A 27,053-nucleotide genomic window follows, 5' to 3' on the forward strand; every position below is an offset into this window, starting at 1 on the left:
GGAGTGGGTTGCCATTTCCTTCTCCAATGCACAAAAGTGAAAAGTGAAAGTGAAGTCACTCAGTCGTGCCCGACTCTTAGCGACCCCATGGACTGCAGCCTAGCAGGCTCCTCCAGTCCCTGGGATTTTCTAGGCAAGAGTACTGGAGTGGGGTGCCATCACCTTTTCCGATCTTCCCCTTAAGTTAGCACAATTCTTAGAACATGAGCATTTGATAACTACTCAATGGTGGTTGACCACATTATTAAGCTCACCTCTTCACTTCTTCATAATTTCATATTCCTTGTTAAGTGGTTTTTCAATTTCTCTCATTAAAGGACTGAGTCTATTTCCCTGGGCTTTGACTTTGGCTTTATCATGTAGTTTATTTAACAAATGAAGTCAAGTTGAAGTAACTGTGCATAAGCATTAATCCTGGACTTTAACAAGAGGCTTTGTCCATTTCCCCTTGTGTCTTATGCTCCTGCCATTGCTGTGAGGTCAATGTACTGGGACTAAACATTGTTCCCAGGTTGGGCAAGAAAACTACAAAGAGAAACTTCAGCAGGCAAGCCCCATACATGTCATCAGATCCAAATGAATGTGAGCTAAGTATACACTAATTGTCACATGCGGACGAACTTTGGTGGAATTTGTTATGCAGAGGTAACTAACTGATACAAATGTTTGGGAGATATTTTTTTCCATATTAAAACAAAAGCTGCATTAAAATGGAAGTTTCATTTTTTAGATTACTTCCACTGAGTAAGAGCGAATATATTCCTATATATACATATATATATATATATATATATAACCTTTCAAAGTCTGATCTTAAATGGCACTTTATCTGTATTCAGTATCTATTCTCAGTGCCCTTTTATGTAGAAAATTTAAAAAGGTTTTCTTTTTAAGTGTTCTTAATCCTAACAAGCTCAATATACCTGTTACATACTCACTTGTGAAGGTTACAGCTCAAGGTTATCATTGAGTGAATCACATGAAAGGAAAAAAAATCTCAAAATCAGTACTATGTTTGAACTTGCAGTATCTATCCAACTGTGGAAGTGAAGAATATTGAACTAAATCACAAGCATCTTTTGCTCAGTCATATAAGTAAGTCTATACACCTTATAGTCCCTTGGAGTAGGGTACCTTGAGAACTATTGCACCAAGTGACAGATAAACAATTAAAAAAACAAAAGTTTAAATATTTAAATCAAGCTGTTACTTTCCTTTTTCCTTATTAAAAACTTGTATGACAAACTGATATGGATTCAGGCACATAGTAATTGCCAACAAATAAGCACTGCATATTTCATAATTCAATACCAAAAAGGACAGAAGTCACATCAAGATAAAATGTGAAAAAATACTACATTAAACAAAAATTAGTAATAAAAAATAGAAATGTCAGAGATAAAAGTGAGAAGTGCCATTGTTATATGTTCAATTTATTGTAGGGAGATAATGTACTTTAAACGCTACATGATATATAATTGGAACTGGAATAGTTATGTAATTAAGATAGCTTGCTGCTTTCTATTATAATCTCCACCCACTAGAGAGATGACAGATGGATAATTTTAAGCCTTTAGCTGTAGAGAGGGAATGGGCTTATTGCTTCATCTGTCAGGTAAGCCACTTTGCAGTCATCTTCAACTTCATTAAAGCTTTCCCATCTTAGAAGAAACACATTTCAATATGGAAAATAGGTTGTTTGGGGATATTTATGCTTCACCTCTCTCATTGCTTCAGCTGTCCTTTGTCAGATTTGTACTCAGAACTCTTCTACAAAGTCAATGATAAATTTGGCAGTATTCCTGAAACCCACAGAAACAAGATAATTAAGGCTGGAACTTCAATTAGCTCACCATATCTAAACATTTTCTTTTCTTTCACGCTGACCATAAACAAAATTCAAATTAATGTATTTACCCTCTTCCTCCTTTCATTAACTGACAGTTAGCCTTCCCTTCTCTAATATTATATCATATATTGGTTGATTGTGCTACAAGGTTAAGACTAGCACACTGGGCACTGAATACAATGTCACAGTCCTAGCTTTCAGAGGATGCCAATTTTACTCAAGTTTAAAGAGTAATCAACTATAAGGCACCATATCTTGTTTTTAATTTCCTTCACACTGGAAAGCACTGACAAAATAGGTAATTTCAATACTTTTAAAAAGTTGAGGCATACCATACGGATAAGACAATAATAAATGTAGAACAATATTAGGGTGAAACTAGAGGAAAGATACTTCTGCAACCATCACATGCCAAAAAGTCCATTTATTCAGTTGGCAAATTGAATACATCATATGAAAAGCCCCATGATAGTTTGTTTCTTTGTTTAAGAAGAATTAGCTATGGGCCATACTTATAGTCACCAGTTGTAATTAAAGCAGTCTAGTTAGATGAGAGTATCTCAATAAACACTTTTTATATATTGCTAAACATGGCAAGTAATTATGAAAATCTGTCAGCAAATAGTTTTATGAGAAGTTTCCTGATGTGCTTGCTATTTAATGTATCACAATTTAAAAATTTACCAAACATTATTAAAATGATGTAGGGTCTACCTCTTAAATTATTAGAATGCAATATCAAAGAAACCCTGTTTTTTTCAGATGTAAGACATAGTATGCTTGTTAAGATAACCATGAAAGCAGGAAGACACCCACTTAACTAAGAACTATGCCATAAAATTTCAAATCCTGACCACTAAAAATGATTTAAATTTTTTCAATTTTATAAAATGTGTCATTTCTAGTTCTACATTGCTGGGAGCCGGCATATTGCATATTGAGTGAGGATCTGTAATAGCTCAACTGGAATTCTATCACTGCCGGGAGCCAGCGTGAGGCACTCCGCCCATGACAAAGGTCATGAGGAAGGAGGCTCGGCATACGCAAAGGCGGGATCGAGCCTCAGGAGTCCCCCTGGAAATTCTCGAGCATCTACCCCCAAAACCAGAGTCTGCCTACTTTCTGCTTTGTGCTTTCACCTACACCTCTGACTTTACGGGGGGCTGTCCCCCACTACCTCTCTCTGAAAAGAGAGTTAGCTTACAGCTCCAGTTAATAATTCCTGGATGTGACAGTGTTTAACCTACAAACTCCTTTGGAAATCCTCTAGCCTGCCTGAATGGGTTTTTCCGGCCACATGTGATTGTTCAGAGCCTCCCAACTGTGAGAGGCAGGAGATGTTCTAAACTGCCTAAACACAGATTCCTTTGAGTAGTTAAAAGATTGATTAGAAATTGTATTGGTGAAGGGTTTTTCACTTGTTGGGCCAATGTTTGCTGCTAAGTCTCCATACTCCTTACCTACTGTGTCCTTGGCAGTGTATTGATTGATATAATGGGTGTATAGAAATGTAAAATGCAGCTTTGTCTAATGCTTTTTGGAAGGCTGGTGCCTGACTTTGGAATAATCACCTTTAGAGAAAAATAAGTTTCTTAAAATGTTAACAGGCCTCCGGGCAAGAAGATGATGTCAATCACCTGAACTTTTGCATATGATAAGTTTGAAAGCCTGGCTTCGATTAGGACCAGGAACTGCTGTCCTTGCATGACTCCACCCCTTCCCCCATTATCCTCTATGCACAACTTTAGGTATAAAAACTACTTTGGAAAATAAAGTGAGGGCCTTGTTCACTGAAACTTGATCTCCCCATGTCACTCTCTCTCCCAAATTCCAGCTGAGTGTCCATCTGGAGCGCGGATGTCCTCTGCGACCATTTATTTGCCTGGGCTTCTAAGACCCACTCGAGAAGGTGTCTAAGGTGGGGCACCTTCCGCTATTCGAGAGGGCGCCTGCGGCCTCCGTGGTCAGAGCTAACCTTGTGTCACGGGTTATATTGATTTTCCGCGTAAACCAAGCCACTCAGCTTCTTTTCTCCACTGAATTTTCCTACTGAGCTATCCTTATTTCAGCCGCTTTTCTCCACTGAATTTCCTCACTGAGCTATCCTCATTCTATTACTCTTTATATCTTTGATGAATAAATAATTAAATAGGTCGCCGATGCCGTTCCCGCTTCGAATACCCTGGATCAGCCGGGGCTGGACCCCGGCACTACATATGTTAGCTATTTAATTGAACAAAAGCAATTGCTTGCACATAAAACTGTGTAGGTCTAGAATTTCACCCAATATACATATTTCCAGCATTTAAAGCTTGGATTATGTAATAGCTGACTGCTTTCTTTTGCTCAGCTAAAACGGCACATTTCCATTTAATTAAAATCTCAAACATTGCTTGATTTCACATTAGAATTGTGATGTTTGCTAAATGAATAAATGGACTTGTTGTCATGTAATGGTACAATATATTTTGGACTATGTTCCCTTTTGGCAAAAATCCCTGGGATTTCAAGACCTTAATTCATATATTTACATGAAAAAGTGATAATTTAAATAAAAAGTAAAAATAAAGTGGACTAACAATGTTGTTTCATCTTTTATTTCATTTAGATAAGGTATAACAGGAAGTTGCTACTTTCAATTGCCATTAGAGTAACTGTAAAAACCACCTGCATGTGTGTGTGTCTGATTGTCCAACTCTTTGCAACCCTATGGAATATAGCCTGCCAGGCTCCTCTGTCCATGGGATTCTCCAGGCAAGAATACTGGACTGGGTAAAAACAACCTAGACCCACACAAAACCAAAGCTGCAGTTTTTACATTTTTATATATTTTACATTTTTATGTTTATTTTTACACTTTATATCAAATCCATATTCTGAGTTTTCAGTATTTTTAATCTTAACAATGAAGTGATTATATTTGAATAGATGTGTACCAGAAATGGAATATCCTCACTAAAAATTATTTATGTGTTTATTTTGTATTCTATTCATATTTTTAGGCTAATTTATATTTTATTATTATAATGTGACTCTGGCATGCCTAACATTCTTTAAAGAGAGCAGATTTTTGGCCTAATTATTAATAAAGTTAAAATAAAAAGCAGTGAGTAACAAATTAATCATTATACAAAGGAAATTGCTTTTTTTCTCTCAAATGAACTAGAAAGTGGAGATGAAACCAGAGACTTGATAGTATTTCCCTGAATTTAATTTGGTAAAGTGTACTTTGAGTAATAATTGGAAGAACCTTGTTTGCTAATTCTCAATTTAAAGAGGCACGATACCAAAAAGGAGACCCTCCTAATTATTTAATTTATCTTTGATCCATTATATTAAGGAAAACACTGAATTAAGATGTTTATTAGTTATAAAATGCAAATTGTGTGGATTGCACAACAAAATTATTATATCTTATTTGTTATTCTATTCAGAGAATATGGGCTTCCCAGGTGGTGCAGTAGTAAAGAATTTGCCTGCCAACAAAGATGCAATAGATGCAGGTTCAATCCCTGCGCTGGGAAGATCCCTTGAAGAAGGAAATGGCAACCCACTCTGGTATTCTTGCCTGAAGAATTCCATGGATAGAGGAGTATGGTGGGCCAGTGTCCATAGGGTCACAAAAAGTTGGACACACCTGAGAGACTGAGCACACATACATGTACATACATTCATAGCAAATACCATAGCTCCTGACATGAAGTAAGTTTAATTGTGTATAAGAGGTAAAAAAGTTATGGAAACATCAGTATTTTAAAATTATTATGTAATCCTTCACACCAAAAGTAAAAAGAATAAAAAAAATTTTTTTTTCATGTGCTTAAAATAGGAAGGGACTCATCAAATCCCATAGCATCAGAAGATAAGGATTAAATGCAGTATAGTTTGGAACATATCAAGAGAAGGGAGTTGAGGTCACTTACACTAGGCTTATGTGCTGTGTTTACAGTAAGCTATGATAAAGAATAAAGGCAATTAATTTCAAAAGCTCAAAGTATTTATTCATTTTGGAGGAGGAGTGCAAGAGGTGCAGTAAAAATGCAAAAAGAAGGCCAAAGAAAACTAAAAACCCATTTTATCTACCAACAATCCTAAGTTTTAGAAGTAGCAGTGACTCAGGCAGAGTGAAAAAAAAAAGGAAAATAAAAAAATATATACACATATATGCATGCACGCATGCTAAGTTGCTTCAGTCCTGTCCGACTCTTTGTGACCCTTTGGCATATAGCCTGCCAGGCTCCTCTGTCCATGGGATTCTCTAAGCAAGAATACTGAAGTGGTTAGCCATGCCCTCCTGCAGGGTATCTTCCCAGCCCAGTAATAGAACCTGCTTCTCTTATGTCTCCTGTTTTTGTAGGAGGGTTCTTTACCACTAGCAGCACCTGGGAAGCCCATATACATATATATTTATATATAAATGCAAATATAAGCATATTAATACTTTAGGGCATTTATTTGCAGTATATATTTTATGTTTAATACACAAATGCAGAGTAGATATAGATACCTAATATGTATATATTAGGTTACATATATGTTTATAATTATGTTATATATTCACACATACACACACACACACACAGATGCACACACACACTTTGTTTCTTTAATTTGGCATACTATTAAGAAAAACAGACCTCTAGAGGCTACTGAGACTCAGAAATGAACAAAATAAAAATATTTACTGAACCATAAACAAAAAGCCCACATATCAGCCTAATAATCAACAATGGAATAAGATCAAGAAAAACTGTATAGTCTCAAAACCAGCATCTTTTTCCAATAGAGAAGGCCATATCTTTACAATCTAGTGAACTATAGTAGAGCAGGTATTCAAAGAAGCAAAAGTTTGGAAAACACTTCCAAAATTAGAAGCCCACTGTTAATCTGTATCTATTTTTTCTCTGAGAACTAAGGAGATTAATAGAAAAGGTTCTACAATAGTTTTCTAAAGAGACTAACTACTTCCTAAGAAAATGGGGAAACAATTCTACTTTAAGTTTATTTTTCATCTCATAGGCACAAATTAGCAATGTAAAATAAGTAGTAATTTCCTCAGACCCAATAAAAAATTCTAATGACCAACACTTACATACTCCTATTAGGAAGAAAAGATATAAGGACATAAAAGAAAAAGGACATACTTTTAAAAACACAAATTCATATAAAATCAGGAAAGAGTAAAACTCAATACATTGACAATTATAGAAGAAAATTAAGCAAAACAAATAATTTAATAAAATAAAAAGGTTAGAAATTTAAAACTAGCTAAATTGAAGCAAGAAAAGTTAAACAAGAAAAAACAATATCACTGGAAAACCTAAAATCAAATAGGTGAAAATAAAATCAGATTTGGACTTTTCTCATTTCAAATAATTGCTATGGAACAAGGTATAAAAACTTATGATTTATGTATGGACATTAAAGTTCAAATTTTATATATATTAAAAAAAATCCAGCTAGTTAGCACTAAGGATGCTACAAAAAGCACCTTACAAGACATCCTGTCCTGTCTAAAACATCTATATTTGGCCCCATGCCAAGGGGACCTTAAAATTTGGTCTTATCCAAATATTCATGAGCATATCAGATTCATGACAAGTGATAAGACCTGGATAAGACCTTTTGTCATGAACCAACTGTCTCCCTGGATGTTTTGAGTAATAAAAATATGACCAAATATTAAGGATTCTTTGGCGTGGAGCAAATATCTTATGGACATTTTGAACAGGACTAAATATCAGGGACATGGGCCTGTGGATGTGGACCAAATGTCTTACGAATGTTTGCACAGGACCAGACGTCTGCTCCACGAGACGTCAGCTTCCACCAAGAAGTTCAACCCACCCTGGATCGGGGATGTTATGTGGGATGAACCTATTCTACTGAAAAGAACAATAAAATCTGTGTAATATGTAGGAATGACCATTTAAAAGAATTTCAGAGACATCAATAGAGGAAACACTTGAGAGACTACTATTGAGAGAGAATGAAATCACAAGTGAATATCATCTTAACATAGAATTTTTCCTGAGATCATTTATCAACTCCTACTGTTGTAAAATAGGACTTGGCAGTATATACAGTCACACTGGACTGAGAAAATAGAAATTGGATGGAAATGGGAAGAAACGTCTGAAGAAAAGAGAAAGTCATGGGAGTAACCACAGAAATCTATAAGTAATATTTTCAAGCACTTATCTGCTATTAATTTCATCATATACTGGATAAGACTAATAAGTCTAGCATAAACCTGAAGTAGACAGACTAAAGAGCTAAGTTCAGATTTTAGCAGATAGAGTTTAATGCCAGTACAAAGTGGTTTTGTTAAATACCCTAGGCTTTTAGTTGAGACTGCAGAGGCCATGCAACTAGACATAAAGAAACACAAATAGTGACAAAGCACAAAAAGCAACCTTTTATAGAATTGAGATAATCTGCTTGTATCCTATATTCCTTACATAAGAAAACTTAAACCTCACAGGAGGAAGGAAACATAGATTTAAATTTCTACAATTTTAATGTGATGTCTAATATCCAATTTAAAAAAAGACTTCATAAGGCATCTATCTATAAAGCAAAATCAACTGATGAAAACCAATATATAAAAGCTCACTATGGAAAATGAGATATGACTTGAATTTTGGCAAATCAGATTGAATTCTTGGACTGAAATATTTTAAATAGCTATGTTAATTATGCTAGAACAAATTAAGCAGAATATGAAAAAAGAAAAAAAAAATTGAATCTTTCAAAAGGAATCTAATGAAAGCACTAAAAGAAGAAAGTGCTATAATTGAAATGAATAGAGATGGAATTAATAACAGATTAGACACAAAATAAAAGTTATTAGTGAAATACAAAGTAGGTAAGTAGGAAATATCCAGATTGAAGCTAAAACATAAAAGAAAAAAAATGCCAATATACAAAAATGACCATCAAAGACATGTAAACATAATGCAAAAGTCTAGTATAATTGTGATTTGAATTCAGGAGGAAAGGAGAGAGAGTATAAATTAGAAAAAAATACTAGAAGAAATTTTGGCAAAAATTATTCAAACTAACCAAAGATACTGAACCATATAAATGCTTTTATTATATTAAAAGCTCAGCAAAACCTGCATAAAAATTGTACAGAAGCCCATACCTAGGTACACTACAGTAAAACTATATTAAAACAAACAAACAAAAAAAAAAAAATTAAGGGCAACCAGAGAAAGAAAGTGAATTATTTTCCAAGAAGCAACAAAAGTTTAGAATTTTTCAAGAGAAGTCATGGAAGCCAAAGGCAAATGAAAGAAAATCTTTAAAATGCTGAAATAAGAAAAGAATGCCAACCCAGAATTCTATGAACAGATAAAATATTCTTCAAAATAGTGGAATAAATTTTAGACATTAGCTGAGAGAGTTCAGAATCAGCAGATCTGCATTAAAAGAACATACCAAATGTGATTGGAAATAAAGAATGAAGAGTAGTAAAGTAAATAATCAAATTGCATATAAATATTCATCATTTAATTATAATGACAATATAAAAATACTGGGTTCAGAAACATGTAGAAATCACATATATGAGCGCAGTGAATGGCATTAAATATATATAGTTTTCACCTAGTTGTAGAAATGGTAAAAGTACTAATTTAAAGACAATCATAAAATATTTGGTAATTAAACATACACTTGTAACTAACCCCAAGTTAAATATAAAAAAGACACAGTGGAAATATTTCTGAGCTGAAGTTTAACAAAAATGTGACTTAAAATTAGTTCATTGCAACTAAAGCTTAAAGTAGAGGAATATTTACATGTTTAAATGCATGTATTAAAAAAGACAATCAATAATCTAAGGGTCCATGTCAAAATAAGAACAAGAAAATAAAGCTAAAGACCAAAAAAGAAAATAAAATTGAGTGAGATAGCCACAACTGTTGATAAAAGTCAGTAAATTTCCCCAAAGTTGCTTCATGATGAAACTTCATGATGAAAGTAAATTTTATGAGGAAAATAAGATTTTAAATGGAAAGTACATTAAACTTGGAAGATGTTCTAGTTGATAATTATGTCAATTATTGCAAATAAGAGAAAATCAGATCATGGGCTTTTGAGGCAGCAGTATGCCATCCTGCTTCACCTGGGGGTTGGGTGGGAAAGGGGAGAATAGGTTCTTTTGACTCTGCCTACCTTCCGCCATAAAGCCAGAGGAGAAGGATGAGAAACCATCATCAGCTTCAGCACGCCCACACCAACCCCACAGGAGCGGATCCTGCCTGGGATCTGGGTATAGAGAACCAGCACCGGGCTGCAGCAGAGCTTTTTAACAGGAGCTGGTGGGATAGGTAGGGTATGGTAGCAAATCGTGACTCAAATACCATAGACTTTTGCTGTTCTTACCAACATCAGTTAGATTTCCTTAAATGAAACATATCCTATTTGCTATATGCCCTTAAAAGAATTTCCAAAGAATTTAAACAACTGAAAAATAATAATATTCACCAATTAAACTGCTGTGATCAGGAGAGAACCCACTGAACTTCTTACTGACCTGGAGTTCACCTCTTGAAATTTATTATAAGACTTTATTATGACACTTGAACAGTTCAGTTCAGTTCGGTTGCTCAGTCATGTCCGACTCTTTGTAACCCCATGGACTGCAGGACACCAGGCCTCCCTGTCCATCACCAACTCCTGGAGTTTATTCAAACTCATGCCCATTGAGTCAGTGATGCCATCCAACCATCTCATCCTCTGTTGTCCCCTTCTCTTCCTGCTTTCAATCTTTCCCAGCATCAGGGTCTATTCAAATGAATCAGCTCTTCACATCACTGGCCGAAGTATTGGAGTTTGAGCTTCATCATCAGTCCTTCCAATGAACATTCAGGACTGATGTCCTTTGGGATGGGCTGGTTGAATCTCCTTGCAGTCCAAGGGACTCTCAAGAGTCTTATGCAACAACACAGTTCAAAAGCATCAATTCTTTGGTGCTCAGCTTTCTTTATAGTCCAGCTCTCACATTCATACATGATTACTGGAAAAACCATACCTTTGATTAGACGGAACATTGTTGGGAAAGTAATGTCTCTGCTTTTAATATGTTGTCTCGGTTGGTCATAACTTTTCTTTCAAGGAGTAAGCGTCTTTTTATTTCATGGCTGCAGTCACCATCTGCAGTGATTTTGGAGCCCCCAAAATAAAATCAGCCACTGTTTCTCCATCTATTTGCCATGAAGTGATAGGACCAGATGTCATGATCTTTGTTTTCTGAATGTTGAACTTTAAGCCAACTTTTTCACTCTCCTCTTTCATTTTCATCAAGAGGCTGTTTAGCTCTTCTTCACTTTTTGCCAGAAGGGTGGTGTCATCTGCATATCTGAGGTTATTCATATTTCTCCTGGCAATCTTGACTCCAGCTTGTGCTTCCTCCAGCCCAGCATTTCTCATGATGTACTCTGCATATAAGTTAAATAAGCAGGCTGACAATATACAGCCTTGACATACTCCTTTTCCTATTTGGAACTAGTCTGTTGTTCCATGTCCAGTTCTACCTGTTGCTTCCTGACCTGCATATAGGTTTCTCAAGAGGTAGGTCAGGTGGTCTGATATTCTCATCTCTTTCAGAATTTTCCAGTTTATTGTGATCCACGCACTCAAAGGCTTTGGCATAGTAAATAAAACAGAAAGAGATGTTTTTTCTGGAACTCTCTTGCTTTAGAATCCTATGCCTTTTGCTTTTGCCCAAAATGACATTTGATACTTCCATTTAAACACTTTACATGGAAAGACCAATGAACCAAACAGAATCATCAAATTAGATTCAAAAATATATAAGAATTCTGTGTATGATCATGACATTTCAAGTCAGTGAAGATTTAATTATAAAAAATTGATTTTGGTAATAAAAAAATAAAAACAACTCAAGTTTTTCTTTACTTTACTCATGAACATAAATTCCAGATTAGATATTGGCCCCCTGTGAATTAAGTGACAGTCAATAATGAATTAAAATGAAAACAAACAAAAATACCATATTGTGAGATATATGTTGCTTTACCTTCATCAGTTGATCCAGTGGAGGAATTTGAACTTCTAAGCCAAAGCAGATCCACTGATAGAAGGAATCTGTGTTTATGGATGTCTGCATGGACCAGAGTCCTCCAAATACTTCTCAAATAACTGTAATGTAAGAGATAAAAAAACTATTGTCATGCTGAGCAAATAACAGAGAAACAAAACTTAGAATTCACTTCAAAAACAGTGATATCTGATATCCATAGACAATACCTACGTATCCATGATCATGCAAGTTTGGGTTTGGCTGTGATTCTGACTTTCAGGCATTGCTTTCTCCTGATATTTTTCTGAGATTTTTGAGATCATAAACTTCTCTAGGCAAATCTTATTCTAAGTTACACAGAGATGGTTGCTATGGTTTGTATTTAAGAACCTGAACATCTACATCTTTTTTAATTTAAAAGTATTCTTATAAATTAATGAGGAAGAATAAATGACTTGATAAAATTGTAAAATATATGTATTAAGTTCCTTTGATGTTCAAATTCTTTCAAAGTACAGTAGAAACAAAAAGAAATGTAAGAGAAACTAGGATAAAAATTAAAAGTAAGAAAATTTTATGTCAAGTTCCCCCCAGAGAAGCGAATTTCAAGAAGAAAGTGATACTCACACATGATAAAGTTGAAAACACAATAAAGGTGAAATTTTAAAAATATTATTTGGATTTTGGCAAGAAAGCATCATTATTAAACATTTTGAGATGATTTTATATGAAGTAGATACAGTATTCAGTAAAGAATTAGCTATATATTTGGTTATAATTTTTTAAACATTATCAGTAAATATTAAATGGCAGGAAGATTCATCAAACACAAATCTACTGTAATAGAGATGATTGAAATTTAATATCCATTTCCTATTGGGCTTCCCTGGTGTCTCAGATGGTAAAGAATCTGCCTGCAGTTTGGGAGACTCAGGTTTCATCTCTGGGTAGGGAAGATCCCTGGAGACAGAAATAGCAACCTACTCCAGTATTCTTGCCTAGAGAATTCCATGGACAGAGGAGCCTGGTGGGCTATAGTTCATAGGGTCACAAAGAGCTGGACATGCCTAAGCAACTTTCACTTTTTTTCATGCTTATATAAGATCTGGTAGCAGATGGACAGGCTCAACATATTTTTTAAATGTTGAACATATATGTTGGGAGGGAGGTTTTTAAAATTTTATCATGCAAAGTACTTACTTTTGAGGACTAGTTCCCTGAGTGTTCTATGAAATCAAATACCTGGGGCATAATTGGAGTGCCTACTCTGGACTGTAATATTTATGGAGTTGTCCCTTGATAGAAAAACACTTCCTTCCAGGCAAAACTGATATTAGGATTGGGATAAAAAATCAAAGTTAAACCATTCCTGTGGCTGAATGAACACTAAAGACTGAAGATTTTGCTCTGTGAGGAGACATCTTCATTTATTCAGTAAATAGGCTCACTGCTTGGTTGGTTTTTTGTATTCGGAATCAGTTGAACTCTAGTAGTGAGAGATTTCAGAGAAAGCTAATCTATATATGACAATTTAATGTTAGAGTTGTAAGCCCTTCTTGAAAAGTTGATGTCACTGAGAGAGTAGAAGAAAAGCAGGTTAGCCTTCCATACGAACACATTAAAAAATTTTTTGAGGGTTACCTGGGTGTAGAGTTCACTGATAAGAAAATACATCAGGTAGCGCCAATAGTAAGCACCATAATTCAAGGAACAACTGCTCACAGAAAAACATTCCTTTGTTTAATAATCATCATAGACACTAGTTTTGTACAACTTCTGTGATTCAGAGAGAGGGTACTCACTTAGGTCCAAGAAGGGAAAATGATGTATGAATAATTAACACCACAGTAGGTATAGGATCTAGGTTCAAAATTAGGCAAAGCTAGATTTTTATTATTTAGAGTTTTGATTTAGATAACATTAAAAGTCAAGCTAACAATCATCTTTGAGAGTAGGAAGAGGGTTTATTTGGTTAAAAAGAGTCCAGGAGCTTCTGTGTGTGTGGTGATTTCCTGATCTAGATCTAGAGAGTAAATAGGTGGTTGCTCGTTTTCTAATTATTAGATATTTATGGATGTGTCCCTTTTTCTCTGTGCATCCTCTTTGACAACATGAAGTAAAAAAAAAATGATTTGGGGTATATTATTATGTTGCTACTGCATGGTCACTAAAGGGTTTTATGCACAGAATAATATTTGTTTTGTGAAAGATCACTCTGGCTGTAGCATGAGAAATAAATAGAAAGGGCCAAACAGGAAGAAAAATAGACACTATAACAATGATAGTGGAGATCCAATTTACAGGAAGATTAGAAAGATATTTTAGAAATGAAATCTGCAGAAGTAATGATTTAATTAAGTAGATGACAAAGTGAGAAGTGTTAACAAAATTTTGAGAAACTAGGTTTAATGTAGGCTTAAACTAGGCACCTAGCTGTTCCTAGAAGAGACAGAAGCATTGTGTCAGGGAAAGAGGATGATGAGTTCGTGTTTTTTCTTTTTTTTTTAATGAGTTCATTTTGACATGAACTTTATTTCAAATGTCTGTGATCTTTTCTGGATGCTCAGTGTAGGGTTCGATGAATAGAATAAACATTTCAGCTAAAAGGTATATTTGGGTAGTGCCCAATATGGCAATTGAAATCAAAGAGAATAGATGAGATTACCTAGGAAGATAACATACAAGGAAAATATAAGATAAAAGGCTATAATATAAATCACTTTGTATACAGACATTCAAAAAATCTAGATTAAAATGAGACTCCAAAGTTACCTGATGAAAAGTATTCAGAGTGATAAAGGGAATATTAGGGAATAGTGGTAACATTCAGGATCACTTTGCGGCATTACCTCACCAAGATATAGTCATGTAAAGAGTAGATAACAGATTGATAGACAGATGTACTTATAGTTACATAGTTATAAAAAGGGTTGTGTACAAACTGAAGAAAATCCTTGTTTATCTTCCAGCTTTTCTAGCTACATTGTCCACTACTCTTACATGTCTTAATCTAAGGCTAGCACATTATTTACAGATTTTAAATATCAATCATTTTCTGGGCTTTATGCTATACCTTTTATCTAAAATATCTTCATTTATTTCATATCATTAAGTTTTAATTATAATTTTATCTTAATGGTAAATACTTTCAGAAATATTTCTGACCCTGCAAAGTGATTTACTTTATTCTGTATTATGTTTCTTGGGATTTATCCATGTTTTTTTCTTATCTTATTGTACTATATACAATGATAGCCTTGTAAAGCCCCTTCAACAAGGTTTTCAGTGTAAAATTACAGGTCTTCCTTACCTTACTTACTTTTACATCATTGGGCATTCACAAAATATTTATTAATTACTAAATTTTAGCATTTTTAAAAGAAAGGTTGTATCCCATATTATTCCTGGAATTTAGAAATAATATACTTTAAACTAAAGGAAATTACATAGTTTTGGATTTATAATGCTGAATTGAGAATCAAGATGTATATATTCGAGTGTATTTTATTTTTAAATCTTTACTTGTACTAAAAATACAAATATCACCAAAACTTAACTACAGATACAGTTCACAGAAATTTCCTGGAAAACTTTTACTCCACATTAATTCTAGAATTTATTTTAATTATCTGAATGGATTTCAAAGATTAGTAGAATATATCTATATTGAAAGGAAATTAATAGACAGTTGTTAAAATATGCATATGCATTAAATAAAATGCAATTTTAAAACATTTAATAATTTATAGCAAGATTAATACATACCATTTGATCCATTAGTATAATAAAGCTAAAATCGGTATTTGTCCCAATTTGTCTTCTGAAGGTAAAATTACAATAATGTAATAATATTTATGCTGCTGCTAAATTGCTTCAGTCATGTCCAACTCTGTGTGACCCCATAGACAGCAGCCCACCAGGCTCCCCCATCCCTGAGATTCTTCAGGCAAGAATACAGGAGTGGGTTACCATTTCCTTCTCCAATGCATGCAAGTGAAAAGTGAAAGTGAAGTCGCTCAGTCGTGTCCGATTCCTAGCGACCCCATTGACTGCAGCCTACCAGGCTCCTCTGTCCATGGGATTTTCCAGGCAAGAGGACTGGAGTGTGGTGATATTGCCTTCTCCAAATAATATTTATGAGCTATGTACAAATGGTAATATGTTGTGGTTATTTAGCTATTTGTTCTTGTGGCTGCATATGAAACTAGACAAGAATGAGCCCCCTCTTTCCTGTTATCTGCTTTTCTGAATAGCCAGAGGCAAACATCATCAGTTTCAAGACAATGAAAGATTCCACTGAGTGCTAAAGTGATTTGAAATTCAGAAATGTGCAAGTTTCTTATACCCATGAGTCACTGCTTTACTCACTAAATTGATAGGATCAGCAATTTCAACATACCTATTCTTAACAATTAAAGATTCCAAAGTCTATATTTTGCCATTTAAAATTAATGATGGCCCCACCCTGGTAAAGATAGGATTATTTTCTAAGTTTTTTTTTTCTTAAATTTTGGTATTGCTTTCATGGAAAATAAAAGCTTTCATTTTGCTTTACTCAATGTATAGCATAAAGTTCTAATTTATTGTTATAGTATGATAAATGGAAACAAGTAACCATTATCAATATGTTTACTAGTCATTCTCAACAAGTGAAAGAAAATATACAAAAAGATGTTTGGTGAATATGAAATCAGAAGAAGAAACTAGTCTGGTTATTTTAATTTTATAACTATAATGTCTTGATGAGAAGTCTTGAGTATGAATCATATCTTACCTACTTTCCAAGAATTGGGGCAGAAAACTGGACAAAATGATCTATGTTATTGCTGAGCAGTGATGGCATGCCAAAGTGAGCATGTTGCCTGAAGTGAGAACCATAGCTGATACACAAAACAAGAGAGAAAAGTGTAAGATAAGAGCAGATGTAAACAGGTGAAAATGATGTTTGTCAGAGAATACGGATTTTAATGCATATTGAAAGGTCAGTCCTCATCCCAATTCCCAAGAACGGTAGTACTAAAGAATGTGCTAACCATCGGACAATTGCACTCATCTTCATTGCTAGTATGAAAGTGAAAGTCTCTCAGCCGTGTCCAACTCTTTGTGACCCCATGGACTATATGGTCCGTGGAATTCTCCAGGTCAGAATACTGGAGTGGGTAGCCTTTCCCTTCTGCATGGTATCTTCCCAATTCAGGGATTGAAGCCAGGTCTCCTGCATTGCAGGCAGATTATTTACCAGCTGAGCCAAAAGGGAAGCCCATTGTTAGTAAGGTCATGTTTAAAATTTTATTTGCTAGGCTTCAGCATTATGTGAACCATGAACTTCTAGATGTCCAAGCTGGGTTTAAAAAAGGAAGAGGTACCAAAGATCAAATTGCTGACATTTGCTGGATCACAGAGAAAACTAGGAAATTCCAGAAAAATATTTACTTCTATTTCATTGACTACACTAAAGGCTTTGACTATGTGGATCATGATAAACTGTGGAGCTCTTAAAGAGATGGGAATACGAGACCATCTTATCTGTCTCCTGAGAAACCTGTATGTGGGTCAAGAAGCAACAGTTAGAACCCAGTAGGGAACAACTGATTAATTCAAGATAGAGAAACAAGTAGGACAGGATTGTCTGCTGTCACCCTGTTTGTTTAATCTATACCCTGAGCACATCATGAGAAATGATGGGCTGGATGAGTTACAAGCTGGAATCAAGGTAGGCAGCATCAATCAACAATCTAAGATATGGAGAAGATATAGTCTAATGGCAGAAAGTGAAGAGAAACTAAAGAACCTGTTTACAAGGGTAAAGGAGGAGAGTGAAATAGCTGGCTTAAAACTATATATAAAAATAAACTAAGATCATGGTATCCAGGCACACTGTATTGTGCTGTGCTTATTCATTCAGTCGTGTCCAGCTCTTTGCGACACCATGGACTGTAGCCCATCAGGCTACACTGTCCATGGAGATTCTCCAGGTAAGAATACTGGAGTGGGTTGCCATGCCCTCCTCCAGGGGATCTTCCCAACCCAGGGATTCCACCGAGGTCTCCTGCATTGCAGGTGAATTCTTTACAGTCTGAGCCAGCAGGGAAGTCCAATTGCTTCATGGCAAATAGAGGGGGAAAAGGTGGAAGTAATGACAAATTTCCTCTACTTGGGCTCTAAAATTATTGTGGATGGTTACTGCAGCCATGAAATCAGAATATTTTTGTTTCTTGGCAGGAAAGCTAACTGTGTTGAAAAGCAGAGACATTACTCTGATGACAAAGGTCCATATAGTCAAGGCCAGGGTCTTCCCAGTGGTCATGTATGGTTGTGAAAGCCGGACTGTAAAGAAGGTTGACTGCCAAAGAAATAATGTCTTCGAACTGTGGCGTTAGAGAACATTCCTGAGAGTCTCTTGGACAGCAAGATCATCAAACCAGTCAATCTTAAGGGAAATCAACCCTGAATACTCATTAGAAGGACTGATGCTGAACCTGGAATGCCAGTATTTTTGGTCAACTGATGAGAACAACTGACTTGTTGGAAAAATCTCTGACTCATTGGAAAAATCCCCAATGCTGGAAAGATTGAGGGCAGAAATAGAAGAGGCCCTCAGAAGATGAGATGGCTGGATGGCATCATTGATGCAATGGACATGAACTTGGGAAAACTCTGCAAGATTGTGAGGGACAGGGAGGCTTGGGGTGCAGCAATCCATTGAGTTGCAAAGAGTTGTACATGACTGGGCAACAACAACTGAACAATAACAACAGTGCATCTTAATACAAATAACACTAAAATGTGGAGAAGGGGATGCTGAAGAGTTGCAAACAGATGAAAATGAAACATAATTGGAAAATATAAATTCAGATTCTATAATAGATAAAAGCATACCATTCCCTGTATCTGATAGCTAAGTAATGCCTAATACGATTTGTTTAAGTCTTGACCAGTTAATTTTTCTAATCCTTTAGTAAATATAAAAGGATTATTTGAGGATGATCAACTTCATGTTAAGAAATGAGAATTATTAATTATGCCACCCTCCCCCCCAAAAAAACAAACAAACAAACAAATTTCCCTTTCTGAGAAAAACTATGAAACTCTTTCCCCAGATAGGGAGTTTAGCATAAGCTCTTCACCTGAGTGATTCCTTTCTGCTTTGTGTAGCCCTCGACCTGCATATATGATTCTCCTGGTCCACTCCTAGTCTGAGCTGGGCAGTTATTTAGTCTCCCAAACCCAGTGTTATCACTTTCTCTTTCAAAGACATTTGCAATTTTATCAAGTTATTTCATTGCAATGTGCTGTAGCTCAGGTTCTGTTCTGGTTGAGCCTCAGAGTCATGTGGAGCTAATGAATACACAGAATCAGTCTGTGCCTGGGCTTTAATCCTAGTTCCTTTCCTTACTTGCTTTGTGACTTGGGAAAATTATTTAATCTCTGTAACTCAGTGTCCTCATCTAAAACAGGAATAATTGCAGTATCTACCTTCTGAATTTGTTTTAAGGAAAATATGAATTAATGCTTGTACTGTTTCAGAAACATCCTGGCATATAATAAGATATTGCTGGCCATTTCTTGTATATTTCCACATAGCACAATGGTCAACCTATGCAATTATTTACACTAAAAATATAATAATGTATACCTAAGTTGCCATTAAAGCTTAAATATGCTTTAATGTATAAGCTTTTGTAGAAATTGCAACCATTGTATTTAGATAACTATGTGTCAGCCTCACGTTTGCTTAAATGTAATGGGACTAAACTTATACTTTGTAAATTTCATAAGGAAAAAAGATTATCACTTCATGAAATTTTATAAATAACAAATTTTAATCCTAATGTTACCAACTCTATCAGTAAAACTCCAAGATCGACATATTTTTAAACATTTGAAATACACACTGTATAAATCAACTCAGGACAGGCAAAGTGACAGTGCCTGTGGATTCACTGCCTGTCTTCCCTTGGTAATGAGACTGACTGATAATTCTTCTATGGTCTAAATAACTAAACTTCACTAATGTGAACCCAAGTCTGTAAATTATATTTTATATGTAGCTCACTGGTAAGCAAATTTGATTTCATGCAAATATTTTGAAGTGGATTAGTTGATGGAAAAGCTACATCTGAATGCTAATAACATCCCTCTATATATACACAGGATGAAAACTTCAGTCCACAGGAAAGTGTCAACATTAATAAAGCAATGTCATGCTATACCTCCCCCATAGCTGGCCTATATTGACATGAAAAATTATAATGGTAGAAATACAGAATGTTTCAGATATAAATAACCTTACTCTGTTATGAAATTTTTTATCAGGAAGGGATAACTTAAGAGAAGAAAAAATCAGCTGCAAAGAATATTATTGCCATCTATTCACAATGAATTTTGTGATTAAAATGGAGAATATAATTTTGTTATCTAATTTGGATGTCCTATTTATTAACTAATGATACATCACTGTGCAGAAAAATAATTCTGATTAAGAAGATATAGATTTAGGGATAATAAGTGGATATTTATACCATCTCTTTATCATTTTAAAAGCTCTAGAATGTATTTCTATAGTGAAACATATCATACTTTGAACATTTTGCAGCATAAATGATTAAGACTTTTAGAAAGGGGCTGACTTTTCTTGTTGAAGTTAATGTTCACATTTTTAAACATTATCATAATTCCCTTTTTAGAGTAGTTACTAGGTAGGTAGTAGTATTTTATTAAAGTTTATTCACTTTGTAAGATACCTCTCTTTTATAAACTAAATGATTTGATTTTAACTAAATTTTGTAAATATAAAGTATATGTGTATATATATGTATGATTCTGTGTACAGGTGAAATAATTCTACAAAAAGGATAACAAAAATGTCAACCTTGTAAGGGGTCTTTCAGGGAATTCAGACTATTAAATCTCATGTGTCAATCTACTTAATCTAGCTAAAAATAATCTACTCTATGAGAAATGTTTTAAAAATGTGCTAAGTCACCTATCTTTGTTTTGGCACAGTCTTAGTTTATATTGCATCAGCTCCAGTGCCATCTTCCATTCAACTTTTATTTTTATACCTACATCATTAATATAAATGTACTCAAATATCTGCCTATAAGATACAGACATTCCCATAAACAAAATTATCAGTTCAGCTCAGTTGCTCAGTCATGACCAATTCAGCGAGCCCATGAATTGCAGCATGCCAGGCCTCCCTGTCCATCACAAAATCCCAGAGTTCACTCAAACTCATGTCCATTGAGTCGGTGATGCCATCCAGTCATCTCATCCTCTGTAGTCCCCTTCCCCTCCTGCACCCAATCCTTCCCAGCATCAGAGTCTTTTCCAATGAGTCAACTCTTCGCATGAGGTGGCCAAAATACTGGAGTTTCAGCTTTAGCATCATTCCTTCCAAAGAACACCTAGGACCAATTTCCTTTAGAATGGACTGGTTGGATCTTCTTGCAGTCCAAGAGACTCTCAAGAGTCTGCTCCAACACCACAGTTCAAAAGCATCAATTCTTTGGCACTCAGCCTTCTTCACAGTTCAACTCTCACATCCATACATGACCACTGGAAAAACCATAGCCTTGACTAGACGGACTTTTGTTGGCAAAGTGATATCTCTGCTTTTGAATATGCTATCTAGGTTGGTCATAACCTTCCTTCCAAGAAGTAAGCGTCTTTTAATTTCATGGCTCCAATCAGCATCTACAGTGATTTTGGAGCCCCAGAAAAAAAACTCTGACACTGTTTCCACTGTTTCTCCATCTATTTCTCATGAAGTGATGGGATCAGATGCCATGATCTTTGTTTTCTGAATGTTGAGCTTTAGGCCAACTTTTTCACTCTCCTCTTTCACGTTCATCAAGAGGGTCTTCAGTTCTTCTTCACTTTTTGCCATAAGAGTGGTGTCATCTGCATATCTGAGGTTATTGATATGTCTCCCAGCAATCTTGATTCCAGCTTGTGCTTCTTCCAGCCCAGCGTTTCTCATGATGTACTCTACATATAAGCTAAATAAGCAGGGTGACAATATACAGCCTTGACATACTCCTTTTCGTATTTGGAATCAGTCTGTTGTTTCATGTCCAGTTCTACCTGTTGCTTCCTGACCTTCACATAGGTTTCTCAAGAGGCAGGTCAGGTGCTCTGGTATTCCCATCTCTTTTAGAATTTTCCACAGTTTATTGTGATCCACACAGTCAAAGGCTTTGGCATAGTCAATAAAGCAGAAATAGATGTTTTTCTGGAACTCTCTTGCTTTTTCAATGATCCAGCAGATGTTGGCAATTTGATCTCTGGTTCCTCTGCCTTTTCTAAAACCAGCTTGAACATATGGAAGTTCACGGTTCACGTATTGCTGAATCCTAGGTTGGAGAATTCTGAGTATTACCTTACTAGTGTGTGTGATGAATGCAATTGTGCAGTAGTTTGAGCATTCTTTGGCATTGTCTTTCTTTGGGATTGCAATGAAAACACCTTTTCCAGTCATGTGGCCACTGCTGAGTTTTCCAAATTCGGTGGCATATCAAGTGCAGCACTTTCACAGCATCATCTTTCAGGATTTGAAATAGCTCAACTGGAATTCCATCACCTCCACTAGCTTTGTTCGTAGTGATGCTTTCTAAGGCCCACTTGACTTCACATTCCAAGATGTCTGGCTCTAGGTCAGTGATCGCACCACCATGATTATCTGGGTCGTGAGGCTCTTTTTTGTACAGTTCTCATGTGTATTCTCGCCATCTCTTCTTAATATCTTCTTCTTCTGTTAGGTTCTTACTATTTCTGTCCTTACTGTGCCCATCTTTGCATGAAATGTTCCCTTGGTATCTCTAATTTTCTTGAAGAGATCTCTAGTCTTACTCATTCTGTTCTTTTCCTCTGTTTCTTTGCATTGATTGCTAAGGAAGTCTTTCTTATCTCATCTCATATTCTTTGGAACTCTGCATTCTGATGATTATATTTTTCCTTTTCTCCTTTGCGTTTTGCTTCTCTTCTTTTCACAGCTATTTGTAAGGCCTCCCCAGACAGTATTTTGCTTTTTTTGTATTTTTTTTCCCATGGGAATAGTCTTGATCCCTGTCTCTTCTGCAATGTCACAAACCTCCATCCATAGTTCATCAAGCACTCTTATCTATCAGATATAGTCTCTTAAATCTATTTCTCACTTCCGCTGTATAATCATAAGGGATTTGATTTAGGTCATACCTGAATGGTCTAGTGGTTTTCTGCACTTTCTTCAATTTAACTCTGAATTTGGCAATAAGGTGTTCATGATCTGAGCCACAGTCAGCTCCTGGTCTTTCTTTTACTGACTGTATAGAGCTTCTCCATCTTTGGCTGTAAAGAATATAATCAATCTGATTTCGGTCTTGACCATCTGGTGATGTACATGTGTAGAGTCTTCTCTTGTGTTGTTTGAAGAGAGTGTCTGCTATGACCAGTGTGTTCTCTTGGCAAAACTCTATTAGCCTTTGCTCTGCTTCATTCCGTATTCCAAGACCAAATTTGCCTGTTATTCCAGGTGTTTCTTGACTTCCTACCTTTGCATTCCAGTCCCCTATAATGAAAAGGACATCTTTTTAGATGTTACTATAAAGTAACTTTTACTTATAAAGTTACTTTATAACTTTACTTATAAAGTTACTTATAAAGGTCCTGTAGATCTTCATAGAACCATTCAACTTCAGCTTCTTCAACATTACTGGTTGGGGCATAGACTTGGATTACTGTGATATTGAATGGTTTGCCTTTGAAACGAACAGAGATCATTCTGTCATTTTTGAGATTGCATCCAAGTACTGCATTTCAGACTCTTTTGTTGACCAAGGTGGCTACTCCATTTCCTCTAAGGGATTCCTGCCCACAGTAGTAGATATAATGGTCATCTGAGTTAAATTCACCCATTCCAGTCCAATTTAGTTTGCTAATTCCTAGAATATCGACGTTCACTCTTGTCATCTCCTATTTAACCAGTTCCAATTTGCCTTGATTCATGGACATAACATTCTAACTTCCTATGCAATATTGCTCTTTACAGCATTGAACCTTGCTTCTATCACTAGTCACATTCACAACTGGGTATTGTTTTTGCTTTGGCTCCATCCCTTCATTCTTTCTGGAGTTATTTCTCCACTGATCTCCAGTAGCATATTGGGCTGCTGTTGACCTGGGGAGTTTCTCTTTCAGTGTCCTATCATTTTGTCTTTTCATACTGTTCATGGGGTTCTCAAGGCAAGAATACTGAAGTGGTTTGCCATTCTCTTCTCCAGTGGACCACATTCCGTCAGACCTCTCCACCATGACCCGCCCATCTTGGGTGGCCCCACAGGCCATGGCTTAGTTTCACTGAGTTAGACAAGGCTGTAGTCCATGCGATTAGACTGACTAGTTTACTGTGATTGTTGTTTTAGTTTGTCCGCCCTCTGATGCCCTCTCGCAACACCTACCATCTTACTTGGGTTTCTCTTACCTTGGATGTGGGGAATCTCTTCATAGCTGCTCTAGCAAAGTGCAGCTGCTGCTCCTTACCTTGGACGAGGCGTATCTCCTTAATAGGGAATAAAAAAGAGTTTGATAAATTATCTTTAAACAAAATATGATTTTTTTTGGTCTCCTTGGATACTTTAAAACCCTGGGCACATAGCCATGTTTTTGTACCTACTCTAAAAAACTAAGAACACATTGCTCTAGGATCCTTGCTTCTTCCAAATATGTACATGTATGGGCAAGGAACTAGCTTTACCCACTTTTCAAGCTTATTACAAGTTTCTAGAACAACAAGGGAAAACAAGCACATACATTGAATTATTCTAATGTGGAGGGACTGCTACTGAGAACACTGGACTGAATGCTTTCACAATACATGTGTGTATATTGCCCTCCTCTACTTCAGTTTCAGAGACAGTGCTAGTTTCCTGTACATTGTGATATGTTCCATTATGTTGTTAAGGGAGCTGTAATCCCATTACTTCATGGGAAATAGATGGGGCAACAGTGGAAATATTGTCAGACTTGATTTTTTTTGGGGGGGGCCCTCCAAAATCACTGCAGATGGTTATTGCAGCCATGAAATTAAAAGACGCTTACTCCTTGGAAGGAAAGTTATGACCAACCTAGATAGCATATTCAAAAGCAGAGACTTTACTTTGCCAACAAAGGTCCGTCTAGTCAAGGCTATGGTTTTTCCAGTGGTCATGTATGGATGTGAGAGTTGAACTGTGAAGAAAGCTGAGCACTGAAGAATTTATGCTTTTGAACTGTTGTGTTTGAGAGGACTCTTGAGAGTCCCTTAGACTAGAAGGAGATCCAACCAGTCAATTCTTAAGGAGATGGGTCCTGGGTGTTCTTTGGAAGGAATGATGTTAAAGCTGAAATTCCAGTACTTTGGCCACCTCATGCGAAGAGTTGACTCATTGGAAAAGACTCTGATGCTGGGAGGGATTGAGGGCAGGAGGAGAAGCGGACAACAGAGAATGAGATGGCTGGATGGCATCACCAATTCGATGGACATGAGTTTGAATGAACTCTGGGAGTTGGTGATGGACAGGGAGGCCTGGCGTGCTGCAGTTAATGGGGTCTCAAAGAGTCAGACATGACTGAGCAACTGAACTGAACTGAACTATATTGTTAGCTTAGGTCGAGAGATAAGTAATAGTGGAAACAGATGATGATTGTAAGCCATTCTAAACCTATTACAACAAAGACATTTGAAGTAAACTCTAGCAATCCTCAGACCTTGGTTAAGACCAATGGCAAAGAAAAGCAATTGAAATTGTACCTATCTTGTAACTGGATGTGTCAAAATAGAACTACAAGTAATCACTGTAGTAGAAGATTTTTGCTTTGTTTCTGATACATCTTGTAAAATTATTCAATTACTGTTTCTACTAATTTGAAATTCTACACATTTTTGTAAGATTTAATTAAAGTTTTAATTAAATAAAATTAAATAAAAACAAATTAATTTTTTTGTGGCAGCTGACTTGATCTACAGAAGAAAAGACAGTTATATGTTTATGTGTGTGTGTCTGTGTAAGTGTGTATTGTATGTATTCTGGTATCAGTTTTCTTCCCAGTATAGAAAGTAAAAGGTTTTATGAGGTCCTCTCATCAGATGTAAAAGGAATATATTGCCTTATTCATCACATTAAATCTGCTCCATTCAGAGTCAATAGGTGCATTTCCTACCTCTGAGATTTCATCTATGTTTCAAGGGCCCAAATAACTTCCAAACATCCTCCCTTTTGTCTGCTAAAATATCTGAAAAATAAATATTACTTTTGACATGATTTAAATTTTTAAAAAATTTATTAGTCTTTTGTTTGTTTTACAATATTGCATTAGTTTCTGTTGTCCAACCAAATGTACCCAGTTTTATACGCACACAACACACATATATAATGGATACTACTCAGTCATCAAAAGAATGAAATTTTGCTGTTTGCAACAACATGGATGGACTTGGAGGGTATTATGCTAAAGTGAAGTAAGACAAAGATGAACATTGTATGATATCACTTATATATGGAATCTAAAAAATATGAATAACTAATGAATATTTAAAAAGGGGGCAGTGGATAGGAATTCCCTGGTGGCTCAGTGGATGGAAATCCTCCTGCCAATGCAGGGGACACAGGTTTGATCCCTGGTCTGGGAAACTTCTACATGCCATGAAGCTATTAAGTCTGTGCCCCACAACTACTGAGCCCACACTCTAGAGCCTACAAGTCACAACTATTGAGCCTGTGTGCCACAGCTGCTGAAGCCTGAGTTCTCTAGAGCCCACAGGCTGCAACCACTGAGTACACATACTGAAATTACTAAAGTTAATGCTCCAAGATCCTGTGCTCCACAATAAGAGAAGCCACTGCAAGTCCATGCACTGCAATGAAGAGTAGCCCCTGCTCGCCTCAATCAGACAAAACCTGCCCAAAATAATGAAGACCCAGCACCGCCCAAAAAAAAAAAAAATAATAGCAAATTAAGCAACTGACAAAGTACTAATCTCAAAAATATACAAGCAACTCCCACAGCTCAATTCCAGAAAAATAAATGACCCAATCAGAAAATGGGCCAAAAAACTAAACAGACATTTCTCCAAAGAAGACATACAGATGGCTAACAAACACATGAAAAGTGCTCAACATCACTCATTATCAG

The 27,053-nt window shown here is 35.8% G+C and overlaps 1 long non-coding RNA gene across 4 annotated transcripts in view; it reads right to left on the bottom strand.

Moving 5' to 3' along the window:
- Positions 1–872: 872 nt before the first annotated feature.
- The window catches only part of LOC123334161, an 83,489-nt gene continuing 57,308 nt past the window's right edge, over positions 873–27,053 (bottom strand). The window contains exons 3-6 of one of the 4 annotated variants that reach the window (XR_006551980.1): positions 24,364–24,441; positions 11,898–12,019; positions 10,031–10,173; positions 873–1,802 (exon numbers count right to left, since the gene is read on the bottom strand). This is a non-coding gene — a long non-coding RNA (uncharacterized LOC123334161). The remainder of the gene's footprint in view (positions 1,803–10,030; positions 10,174–11,897; positions 12,020–24,363; positions 24,442–27,053) is intronic. The other 3 variants (XR_006551979.1, XR_006551981.1, XR_006551978.1) reach the window with 3 other exon arrangements.

The sequence above is a fragment of the Bubalus bubalis genome, chromosome 1 (assembly GCF_019923935.1).
Source record: "Bubalus bubalis isolate 160015118507 breed Murrah chromosome 1, NDDB_SH_1, whole genome shotgun sequence".
In the NCBI taxonomy this organism is placed as follows: domain Eukaryota; kingdom Metazoa; phylum Chordata; class Mammalia; order Artiodactyla; family Bovidae; genus Bubalus; species Bubalus bubalis.